The following is a 10,634-nucleotide window of genomic DNA, read 5'->3' as shown; positions in this document are numbered from 1 at the left end:
ACTGAGTAAAAGAGTTGGGTAGGAGAAATCATACGGGGGGGGGGGGGGCAGAGAAGGATGTGAGAAGTCGAAGTCTTTGAGAAAGTTGAGAGATTATCTTAATTTCCTGTGTCTCTGTAAATGTGGAAAACACAATAAGCTTCTTATATGGGTTAATGTGTATAACGTACACGGATTACAAGGTTGATCACATAGAAATGTCACTAGTGTTGCCACCATAAGCACTACAGCAATGGTGCCTTTAAGTTCCTCTTGAGTTCCAGACCCCCGTACTTACACTTACTACTAGCCCTTGCTATTTGTGTGTTCAGAAGGTATCCAGAACTCTCTGCTGGAAAGCTAAAAACAATCTTACTTCAGCCTCACGTCAAAAAAAAAAAACAAACAGAAGTAACCCCTAACCTCCTCCAGTATTTTCCATTATCAGCCCAGTCTCCAGAGATAGAAAATTCAAAGCCTTTTCATGTCCCTCACTCCTCAATCCGATTAGACACCAATTTCTACAGTGTGAACACCTCTCAAAGCTTGCTCCTCCTCCTCCTATTAGGATTGCTCACACACTGTCCAAAACCTTAGGAGGTTTACACGTTCCAAACTGGGAAGCCGGGGAGTGAGGCAGAGTGGTTATGTTCCCACTCCAGGCACAGAGAGAACCAGCTCTCCCAGGTCAAATTCACACACACACTTGAATGGCTAGGCTCCAATGGGCTTCCAGTCTTCGGATCTGGTTTATCCAGGAGCACAACCTGTGGTCCCACATAAGTACATGGGACCTTGTCTTAAACTACATCACTAGCCTAGACTTCTCCTTTACTTATGGTGGTGATTTTGTTTTGGGTCTCCATGTCCTTTTCTGCCACTGGGCTATTAAAGATCTGGGTTTGGAGATTTGGTCCCTTCCCACCATGGGATCCTTACACATATTGGTTCACTTCCTACCTCAGTTCCCACTTGGATGCCTAATAGGCGTTTCACACTTAACATGTCCAGAGCAAACCCCGATCTCCCTTTTTCTTATCTCCCTTATACCTACTCCTCCCAAAGTGTTCTTTATGTTAGTATGCACTCCATTTTTCCAGTTGTTCAGTCCCAAGCTCTTGGAGTCATTCTTAAAAAAATTTTTTTTTTTTTTTTACATTTTACTTATTTTTGAGAGAGAGAGAAAGAGCACAAGTGGGGGAGAGGGAGAGAGAGAGGGAGACACAGAATCCCAAGCAGGCTCCAGGCTCTGAGCTGTCAGCACCGAGCCCGACGCAGGACTCAAACTCAAACCACGAGATCATGACCTAAGCTGAAGTCGGATGCTTAACCGACTGAGCCACCCGGGTGCCCCATGGAGTCCTTCTTGATTCTTCTTTTTTCCCCACATCCAATCCATCAGAAACTCCTCTCCTATTCAGAATGGCCACTTCTCACTATTTCCTCTGCTACCACCCTGGGCTCCTGCCCAGATTATTATTGTAGCCACTTAACTGGTTGCCTGCTTCCATTTTCACCTCCCTACAGTCTATCCTAAGCACAGAGGCCAGAGTGACCCTGTTAAAACAAAGTTCTAATCGTGCCATGACTAGATTAGACCCTCCCAACAACTTGCAGTCTCACTTCAGAGAAAAAGCCAAATTCTTTACACAGCCCCTAAACCTACACAATCTGGGCCCCACTCTATCTCTGACTTTATCTTCTGTTGCTTCTTTCTCCTTCCCTCACACTGCTTCAGCTTTTGCCTTGGCCTCGACTGCTCTTCTCCCAGACACTTACGTGGCTTGGTTCTTCCTCCAAATCAGAGACCTCTGCCACATCAGCTAGGATGGCACTCCTCGTTACTCTCTAGCCTTCTCACTTGGCTTTACTTTTCTGCCAACATTGTATCTCTTCCCCAAATGCAGTATGAACTCCTTGAGTAGCTTTGTCTTGTCCTCAGCAACTAGTGCAGTGCCTAGCACACACTAGAGGCAAGATAGGTATTTATGGAATAAAAGAAAGAATAATGTAATTTTGCATTTCTAGATAATCTTCATGTTTTCCGAGCAGTATATAAGATGACTGAACTACATAAGGAACCTTTGGAGGCTGTCCACTCAGTTGTGCTATAAGTCGTATCCAGATCTCTCAAGTAACAACCCAGTAATCTATTTAGAAGGCTGTTTTACTTATTTTTTTAAAATTTTTAATGTTTTTATTTTTGAGAGAGAGAGAGTGAGTGGGCAAGAAGGAGACAGAGAGGGAGACATAGAATCGAAGCAGGCTCCGGGCTCTGAGTTGTCAGCACAGAGCCTGACGCGGGGCTCGAACTCACAAATCGCAAGATCATGACCTGAACTGAAGTTGGATGCTTAACCGACTAGAAGGCGCCCCTAGGGGCGCCTGGGTGGCTCAGTCGGTTAAGCGTCCGACTTTGGCTCAGGTCACGATCTCGAGGTCCGCGGGTTCGAGCCCCGCATCGGGCTCTGGGCTGATGGCTCAGAGCCTGGAGCCTGCTTCCGATTCTGTGTTTCCCTCTCTCTCTGCCCCTCCCCTGTTCATGCTGTGTCTCTCTCTGTTTGAAAAATAAATAAACGTTAAAAAAAAAAAAATTAAAAAAAAAAAAGAAGGCGCCTCTAGACGGCTGTTTTAGAGCAGGTATTCTCCTCACACTGCAGAAGGGGAAACTCAAATACAATACAGCTAGGGACCTTGCCAAAGCACGCTGTTTAATCACACTAGAATCCAGAATTCCCAGTTCCTAGTAGTCCTATGGCTCTGAGGGTTTACACGCATGCCACTGAAGAGTCAATAAAGTCCTTACTTCGATATTTTGTTATTCTAATCTTTACTCTCCCTACGCACACCCTCCCTGGTGTGGAAAGACACTTAGTGTCTTTCCTTGTGTGTTTTATTCTGTCCTTGTCTCTGGAGGTCAGAATGACTCTGTTACTTACTAAGTAAGTAACCACTACTTTCCCTGTCACCTGGACTTTGTCTTCTTTGGCTTCCATAACAATGTGTTTGGGGGCAGGCTGTGTCTTTGCTCAGGCTGCTCTAACAAAATACCATAAACTGAACTGCTAACAAACAACAGATCATAGCTCTGGAGTCTGGAAGTCGTAGTTCTAGATGCCAGCATGGCTGAGTTCTGGCGAGGGCCCTGTTCCGGGTTGCAGACTGCCATTTTATCATTGGATCCTCACATAACAAGAGAGCTCTCGGGGTTCCTTTTGTAAGGGCACTAATCCCATTCTTGAGGACTCCACCTCATGACCTAATTACCTTCAAAAGCCCTACTTCCTACTTCCATCACAGTGGAGGTTAGGATTTCAGTATATGAATTTGGGGGCACACAAACACTCTGTCCATTGCAGGCTGGGCCTTGACCAGAGGCCATGAACCAACCCCCTCCTCCCTCCTGCCATGGAATCAAGCAAACTAGCATCAGGGAAACAGGTTTCATAGCTTGTTAGGTGACCTACATTCCAGGTTAATTTTTTTTCCTTGGAACAACTTTGGTTTACTATTCAGCCATTTCAGGCAGTGTAAAGGGGAAGCGCATTCTGAATGTAAAATTTCTTTGTTTTGAGCACAAAGAATTCCTTCATTCTCTTTTTTCTTTTCCCGCAATATGTGAACTGGGCTCTGTCCCTTGGGTTTGGTACAAATAAACGGAGCTGCTGAAGGAACAGGGTAAGCAAGTTGATTTTTGTAGTTACAGGCTGTTCCACATAATCCATTTACAAGGTCAGCAGGGACTACAACTTACCAAAACAAAGAAGTATGTAATCTAAAATGAGGAGCTCTTGATCTATCAGAAAGAAGCAAAGCCCTTTGGGATTTCTAAATAACTTATATTCCTGACTCTATGGGAACAAAATATGTTGGAGGATAAGGAAAAAGGTACATGGATTAAAGGGTCAAAAAAGCAAAGTGCTATAAAAATAAAGGCTTTGAGTACAGGCACACATATATTATAGCCCTATACCAGCCTCCTTCCTCCATTATGTCTTGTAATTGAAAAGTTTGGGTGCTCTCTCTCTCTCTAAAATAAGCAAACGTTTAAAAATAAACAAATAAAAATAAAGGGGTACCTGGCTGGCTCAGTGGGTTGAGCGTCTGACTTCGGCTCAAGTCATGATCTCATGGTTCATGAGTTGGAGCCCCACATCAGGCTCTGTGCTGACAGCACGGATCCTCTGTCTCACCCTCTCTTTCCTCCTTTCCTACTCTCTCTCTCTCTCTCTCTCTCAAAAATAAATAAACATTAAAAAAAAAAAAAAAGAAAAGTTTGGGGATCATTCCAGGTTTGGATGATTTGGGGAAATAAACATATAATTAAAGTCGTAGCTATAAAAGTGGTCCCATATTAATGTTTTTAGAGAGAAAACAGTGGTTCAGAAATGAAAGTCTTAAAACCGACCTCCTGAGGAAAGGGTTGAGTTTCCCAGAGAGGAAGACCAGACTGAAAACAGAATGAGCCAGTGTGTGGCTTTAGATAAGCTACTTAACCCCATGAGCCTCAATTTCCTCTTCTGTAAAATGGCAGTAACAGGAGTTCCTACCCCGTAGGGTTATTGTGCAGAATAAACAAGTTAAAGCAGGGAAAACCCTTAGTCTGGAGATTTTCAAAAGCCCAGAGTGATGGTGACACTGGTACTGGTGGTGGAGATACTGGGGGGGGCGGGGGGGGGGATGGAGAGTGGGGGCAGTAAAGGATCTGGGGACTTTTGTAACCCAAGAAATAGAAGGAATCAGGAAAGAATGAGTTGATTGGGATCAGATGGTTAGGAGCTAACCCTTTTCATAACCCTAAAAAGCTGAATTGGGAGGAGAAACCAGGCTGGGTTTTTGGCTTTGGTTGGCTGTGAGGAGAGGGTTCAGCCTGAAGCCAGAGAATGAATGAAGCTCCGAGACAAAAAAAAAAAAAAATCCAAACCAAAACAAAACAAAAAACCTTCTTATGCCAGGAGTAAAAGAACTAAGGGAAATGGTCTGATTTGGACTAGTGTGGAGGTAGGGGCAGTGCTACAAGTGGTGTGTCTGTGGATGTTTAACAACCGGCTGGGAGAGGGGATAAGAGCCTAATCTGTAGTAGTCACTGTTTTATTTCTACGATGGACATATAGCCAGCATTGCTGATTTCAAGCTCCCCACGCCAGGTCCGACTGGTTGTCAAAAATTCTGAAAATCTAAGGATTGGCTCTGGCAGACCAGTGAGTAGGGGGATTAGCACAAAAGCATAAGCAGGTCAGATTAGGGAGAAGCCCACTGATTTGAAGAGCTCAAACACGTTCAGCCAAATTAAACTAACTACCTGAATAACATGAGGCTGATTTGCCTGTAAGTCTTATAATAGATACACTGATATTCGCTTGCACTGAAGCACTACTATACTGATCATGTAGGAAAAAAACAACACTTAGTGCATCCAAATATAGTTGGTTCTGTGTCCTGGGAAGAGGGGGATGGGACAGCTAGAAAGAGAACCTGGAGAAGTAAAGGGGGAAAAAATTATCCTGAGAGGCACAGTCTCCGAGTAAATCCCCTCCTGTCTTAGCTGCTGGCAAGAAGTTACAGTCAAAAGGAAAGAAAACTCTGAGGGGCCTTCCACTTCGGGCTGCCTGGGTGCTTTTTAGGTACATGAATAAATAAAATTATTAAATAAGCATTGCTATAAATAGGGAAGATTTCCAGACTCCAGGATATGATCCGCTTATTAGAATAATAATGTAGATACTTGAAGAATTTGAGTCCAGTAGTTCCTTTTAATCTTCTGGAAGAGAATTTAACCAGTCCCTCCTAAAGGGATGGGGGGCAGGGCAGGAAACAGAGGGAATGGTGACCAATTACAGGAAAGATTGGAAAGAACCTGAGGTAAGCAGGCTTGGCAGCAGTCCGTGGAGTGGAAAGACCCGGGAAGCACAACCTATTCAGTTGTTTGGGTTTGTCACTACGAGAGGCCACGGGTCAGAAGTACTGTATTTTTAGGGAATGTAAAGCAGATTAGAACAAGCCAGATGATGTCTGCGTGAAAATAAAATGTGAAATTCCTGAGAAGAAAGCAAGTCTTCTTTGTGATCTCCCTGGCCACAGCCAGCATAAGGAGTCCTGATGAAGGGGAAGAAGTCCAAAACATGGCTCTGATCCCAGGGGAGGAGAACTTTGAAAGAATGTTCAAGAAAGCTATAAAGTTTGCAAATATTTGCAGGATAACAGGAGCAGTAAGTGAAAGCTAAAGAATCTTAGAGTTATTTTTCCCATAAAAGAAAACAATGTATTACCTAGAAGATAATCTCTTGCCTGCCTTTCTGTATTTACAGGGGAATGAAAAGGAAGAAAAAACAAATCACCTCAAAATATAGAGATTTAAGGGGCACCGGGGTGGCTCAGTTGGTTAAGCGTCCGACTTGGGCTCAGGTCATGATCTCCTGGTTTGTGAGTTCAAGCCCTGCGTCAGGCTCTGTGTTGACAGCTCAGAGCCTAGAGTGTGCTTTGGATTTTGTGTCTCCCTCTCTTTCTGCCTCTCTCCTGCTCTCTCTGTCTCTCTCAAAAGTAAAACAAACATTTAAAAAAATTGAGATTTAAAATATACTTGTGAAGAAGGTGGTTGAATTAAACTTCAAGGAGTCCTAGCTATCCTTTGGAGGTCTTAGGAATGGGAAAAATTCTCCTTTTTATTGCTAGACTAGTGGCATCCTTGTCTTAGGACAGTAAATTCATTAAATGATTTTTCTAGGACTTCCTTTCCTTGTGAACTAGAACCAGTAACAGGCTCATGGAGGGCCTAGAAAGAAAAGAGGCAACTGTCATTTTAGGCATTTATTCTGAGTCCCATCTCTTGGGTTTAGGGTAAATTATTTCCATCTCAGGACCTTATTTCCCACAGTTGTATAATGAATACCTTTGTTAAAAATTTATCTTTGAAAACTTCTCGAAGGCACTATTGGAGTAGAAAATACTTTATCATAAATTGCTATAGAGCACAAAATATCCCCATACCATTATTATTGTAACATGTAATTTGTAACTGAACACAAAATCAATTCTTTAGCACTACTGGTATCCTAGCATAGAAACTGGGAGTTTGAGAAAAGATAAGGTTCGGTTTTGTCTGAATTCTTTCCTCTTTCCTAATGTTTTGGGGACATGTTATACAACAGCGATTTGAAGTCCAAGCTCTCCTGAGCCAGAGTAGGTATGCCACTTTTTTTTTTAAATGTTTATTTATTTATCTTTGAGAGACAGAGGGACAGTGTGAGGGAGGGAGGGGCAGAGAGAGAGGGAGAGAGGAAATCCCGAGCTGGCTCCATCTCAGTGCAGAGCACAACACAGGGCTTGACATCACCAACCATGAGATCATGACCTGAGCGGAAATCAAGAGTCGGACACTTAACCGAGTCACCCAGGCATCCCTGCCATTTCTTTCTCTAATGTATTGTAAGACTCCAGCAAAAGTCCCATCTGTAAATATTTATCTAACGTACCAGTGATTCTTACAAGATCCTGACCGAAGGAAGCATGTTTTCAACTTTACTCCCTTTGGGACACACGTACAGCAGAAGCCTCAAGTCAGAGTATCACGGAATGTAAAGGCTGGAAGAGGCCTTAGAATGAAACTGTCCAATCCCCTCATTTTGCACATGAGAACCTGGGGCCCAAGGAAGAGAAGTGCCCCCTCCAATGTTATATCACCAGAGGTGGCAGAGCACAGGCTCTCTGTTACTAACTCACCATGTTTGTGGTGAATTTGAGACCATTTCAACTGGAAAGTAAGACAGGCTTCTGCCTCTTCTCTCTCTCGGTAATTTTTAGACTCAGAAAGATCTGTTTACATAAAAGTTGAATTTTTCACTGTCCACCCAGGAAAGAGACTTTTTTTCCCCCTCCAAAACAATCCAGTAGGGGGCAATAGAGTTAAATATAGATCCCAATGTTTAAAATGATTTAAAAAAAAAAATTTTTTTAACGTTTATTTATTTTTGAGACAGAGAGAGACAGAGCATGAATGGGGGAGGGCCACAGAGAGAGGGAGACACAGAATCTGAAACAGGCTCCAGGCTCTGAGCTGTCAGCACAGAGCCCGACGCGGGGCTTGAACTCACCAATCGTGAGATCATGACTTGAGCCGAAGTCGGCCGCTTAACCGACTGAGCCACCCAAGCGCCCCTAAAATGATTTTAAAATGCAAGAGAATGCATCTTCATCTCTAATTTTGTCCTCTACCACGATCACCTCCAACAGTAACAGCTACCGATTTTAGGTGCTTTGCTATGTGTATATGCTCTGTATTACTTATCTCATTTAATCCTCACCACAATGTATCTACCTCTGAGTTATACATTATTCCATTTTATAAGGGATGTAGAGAGATTACAAAATTGGCTTAAGGACCTACAGCTAGAAAAAGAAAACAAAAAGCAGAGCCCACATCAGAGCAATCAGGCCTGCAAAGCCCTTAAGCCTATTGAGGTCCCTCAAGGGGCTATCTGCTTGAATATGAGATGATAGAGAGTGAAAAGAAAAATAAAGGTGTTTTGCTAATGAATCCTTTGAAAAACATAACCTAAAAATAAAATGCCTAGTATTTTTAAATCGCCACACTGAACTGTTCTCATCAGGGCTACTAATTACCTCCATTTGGCTAAATCCAATGGTCATTTTTTAGTTCTGTGCTTACCTATCAGTGGCACTCGACCCTGCTAATCATCCCTTTTTCCTTGTTTCCAGGACCTCACATTCCTGGGTTCCCTCCTATCTCACCGGCTGTTCCTTTTTAGTGTCCTTTACTGGTTTTACCTCTTTTCCCAGAGCTATGAAATTGGTCGTCTTCTCTTGTGTTTCTACACTCACTCCACTCACATCTCACCCAATGTCATGACTTGAGGATGGCATTTAGATGTCCACCTCCACCCGGATCTCTTTGCTTTGAGATCCAGACTCTCATATCCAGCTGTGTCCTGGCCATCTCCACCTCCACATGGACAACAACGTCTTGATTTAACATGACCAAAAATAACCCTTGGTATCAACCACCTTTAAGCCTGCCCCACTCTCAGCCTTTTGCCTCTGTTGATGGCAAATTGTCTTTCACTCATTCAGGCTAAAAACTGGAATAATCCTTGGCTTCTCTTTCCCTCACATGTGAGCCTTTAGGAAATCACTTTGGTCCTGTCTAACCACATGTCACTAATTCCTCTGCTACCATTCTGGTCAGAGTCTTTCTCATCTCTCAGAAGGATTATGGCAATGAGTTCTCATCTTAAGATGTCTTCCTGCTTCTACCTGTGCCCTCCTATAATCTTTTCTCAACACAACAACCAAAGTCATCTTTTTCTAAAAAGGCCATGGGGGGGGGGGGTGCGGGGGCACATGGGCAGCTCAGTTGGTTGAGCATTAGACTCTTGATATCAGCTGGAGTCTTGATCTCAGGGTCCTGAGCTTGAGACCCGCATCGGGCTCCACGTAGTGCAGAGCCCACTGAAAAAAATATTAAATAAATAAATAATAATTTAAAAAGCAGTCGGGTCATGTCATGTCTACGTTTCAAACCCTACATTAGCCCCCCATGTCAGAGTAAAAGCCACAGGATTTGCAGTAACTTACAAGAAGCTGTAAGATCTGGCTCCTGTTTCCTCTCCAACATCATCCTCTGTTATTCATCTCTTCCAGCCAAGCTGGCCTCACTGCTCTTCCTTCCAGGAACGCTAACGGCTCACTCTTGCTTGGGGGCCTGGGCTCCAACTGCTCGCTTTTAGCCACTTGGCTAACCCCTCATGACCTACAAGTCTTGTTCACATCTCATGTTATCATTAAGGCTAACCGTGATCATCATGGTTCTATTACAACCCCTCTCCCACTCCACCCTCTCATTCCACTTTGTTCAGTATTTTTCTATAGCAACTCTTCACCCTCTAATGAATTTTATGATTTACTTATTTACTGTGTTCATTGTTTGTCTTTCTTCCCGATCCCTCCTAGAACATAGGCTCTACGAGCAGAGATCTGTCAATTTTGTTCATCTACCTATTCCCAAGAACCTAGAAACTATGCTGAATATATTTGTGGAATGCATTAAAAAGTTGAAATGCTTTACTAATTAAGAGTAAAATATTTAGCAACAGACCAAGATGCTAATTATTCCAACTTTCAGAATATCCTGCCACACAATAAGTAATAGGTGTGCAATAAACATTTAATGATGGAACTATGGCATTGTAATTTGAAAAGGAATCTCTGCATGTATTTCCAACAGCATTCATTTTGTGTGAGTTGGAGTGTATCTGGAGTTCTGCCTATTCTGTATCTAAAACCCAGTTTTTCCTGTCATTTTGCCTTTTTCTACTTCAGGGAAAATCCCTATAACCTCTATTATGTATAGCAGTCACTTTTGTTCTCTGAATATTCCCATAAACTCTATCATCCAGAGATGGTGGAGAACTAAGATAACATGATGAAGTTGCAGAGAAAGAATAACAACTGAAAGAAAAAGGCTGCTTCTGAGAAGTAAACCATTGCAGGGAGGGTCAGCACGGTATATTTAGCACGAGGCAGTACAAGGTAATGAGGGCTTATGGGCAGCCCCATTACTCTAGCTGTGTGGCCTTAAACTTGTTGAATTCCTCTGAGCCCTAGTGTCCCCATCTGTAAAATGCAGATAACTCACAGCG

The sequence above is a fragment of the Panthera pardus genome, unplaced genomic scaffold, assembly GCF_024362965.1.
Source record: "Panthera pardus isolate Hobbes unplaced genomic scaffold, ASM2436296v1 HiC_scaffold_6, whole genome shotgun sequence".
NCBI lineage: Eukaryota > Metazoa > Chordata > Mammalia > Carnivora > Felidae > Panthera > Panthera pardus.
Note: the sequence above shows the minus strand (reverse complement) of the source record.